The 2,500-nt window shown below is 47.1% G+C and overlaps 1 protein-coding gene across 1 annotated transcript in view; it reads left to right on the forward strand.

Annotated features, from left to right (window-relative positions):
- Positions 1-2,500, forward strand: part of CFAP97D2 (CFAP97 domain containing 2) — a 70,081-nt gene that overhangs the window by 885 nt on the left and 66,696 nt on the right. The gene's annotated exons all lie outside the window — the stretch shown is intronic.

Genomic DNA, 2,500 nt, shown 5'->3' on the forward strand with positions numbered 1-2,500 from the left:
CCATTCACACAGATGCTATCGTTCACTGCGGAATTTTACTCGCAGAATTCCGCACACGGAATTCCGCAGTGTGAATATACCCTTATGATGACTTCTCCTGGCTGTGACTTACTGCAGATGTGTTTGTTTCCTCATGTTTGCAGCACATCCTCTCATTCTATACCATGACAAAATCATCATCCTGCCTTACACTGTTCCCCCTAAGGGCAGCAGTGTTAAAAAATTGTGCTTCCTGCACACTGTTGCCGCTTGATATTATACTGCCACACATTGGGGGAGATTTTTTACACAAAATCTATGTAGAGGAAAAGTTAACCAGTTGCCCATAGCAACCAATCAGATCGCTTCTTTCATTTTTCAAAGGCCCTTTTAAAAATGAAATGGTCAACTGGTCAACTTTTCCTTTGCACATGTTTTGATAAAGCTCCCCCATTGTCCCCTGAATATAACACTTGCCACACATGTCCCCCCTTGGATATAATACTGCCACACACTGTTTCCTGAATACAACATTGCCACACACTGCCCCCTTAATATAATACTGCCACACACTGCCCACCTTGGATATAACACTGCGAAACACTGTCCCTTCCGAATATAAATAACAGTACCACACACTGTGCCCCTGAATATAACCCTGTCGCACACTGTCCCCCTGAATATAACCCTTTCACACACTGTCCCCCTGAATATAACCCTGTCACCCACTGTCCCCTGAATATAACACTGTCACCCACTGTCCCCCTGAATATAACCCTGTCACCCACTGTCCCCCTGAATATAACCCTGTCACCCACTGTCCCCCTGAATATAACCCTGTCACACACTGTCCCCCTGAATATAACCCTGTCACCCACTGTCCCCCTGAATATAACCCTGTCACACACTGTCCCCCTGAATATAACCCTGTCACACACTGTCCCCCTGAATATAACCCTGTCACCCACTGTCCCCCTGAATATAACCCTGTCACCCACTGTCCCCCTGAATATAACCCTGTCACCCACTGTCCCCCTGAATATAACCCTGTCACCCACTGTCCCCTGAATATAACCCTGTCACACACTGTCCCCCTGAATATAACCCTGTCACACACTGTCCCCCTGAATATAACCCTGTCACACACTGTACCCCTGAATATAACCCTGTCACACACTGTCCCCCCGAATATAACCCTGTCACACACTGTCCCCCTGAATATAACCCTGTCACACACTGTCCCCCTGAATATAACCCTGTCACACACTGTCCCCCTGAATATAACCCTGTCACACACTGTCCCCCTGAATATAACCCTGTCACCCACTGTCCCCCTGAATATAACCCTGTCACACACTGTCCCCCTGAATTTAACCCTGTCACACACTGTCCCCCTGAATATAACCCTTTCACACACTGTCCCCCTGAATATAACCCTGTCACACACTGTCCCCCTGAATATAACCCTGTCACACACTGTCCCCCTGAATATAACCCTGTCACACACTGTCTCTCTGAATATAATAGTGATGCATACTGTGTCCCTTGAATGTAATAGTAGAAAACAATGCGCCTCCAGTAAATCAGTGCCAAATTAAATGCCCATAGAAAATGACAGTGCCACGCATAGTGCCATACCAATTTCACCGACACTTTTTACCAATAATAGTTGTGGTGTTTGGGTGCGATGTGAGGTGTAGGGTCAGATGGTGTTTCCCAGGGGTAGATGGTGTTAATCCCTTAATGTTCATGACGCCAGGGCGTCGTTTGCCCATTTAACCACCCGAAGGTAGCATCGCTAGTCCTAGGTTAGGCAGGGCAAATAATAGTCCAAGGCCAGTTAAGTTAACGGTAGCTTTTACTGAGGTAGACAGATGGTACAGTCTTTATAGCTAGGTCAGGATTCCAGAGAGGTGACCAGTAACACAAGGGACCTCACAGCTTGCTGGGACTTGCAGTGACTTGACAGACTTTAACACAGCCACGCTGGCTATAATTGACTTGACTGAAGATAGTGACAGCAGACATAGATGACTTGACTTACTGACTTGTGGCTGCAATTTAGGCTTGAGGCCTCCAGATGTGCTGGACACTAGCTCTGAGATGTCTGGACTGGACTTGGCCTCAGCAGAGAATACTTTTCATTCATAGCACTGCCGGGGGCTTATAATAGCGCTGCGGGGGGGGGGGGGGGGGGACAATATATATATGTGCTGCGGGGGGAACATATATAAATGCGCTGCGGGGTGGAACATATATAAATGCACTGCAGGGGGAACATATATAAATGCGCTGCGGAAGGGAACATATATAAATGCACTGCAGGGGGAACATATATAAATGCGCTGCGGAAGGGAACATATATAAATGCACTGCGGAGGGGAACATATATAAATGCACTGCGGGGGGTACAATATATATCCGCTTCGGGGGCAACATATATATATGCACTGCAGGGGGAACATATATAAATGCACTGCGGGGGGGAACATATATAAATGCGCTGCGGAAGGGAACATAT

Source organism: Hyla sarda, chromosome 2, assembly GCF_029499605.1.
Source record: "Hyla sarda isolate aHylSar1 chromosome 2, aHylSar1.hap1, whole genome shotgun sequence".
In the NCBI taxonomy this organism is placed as follows: Eukaryota; Metazoa; Chordata; class Amphibia; order Anura; family Hylidae; genus Hyla; species Hyla sarda.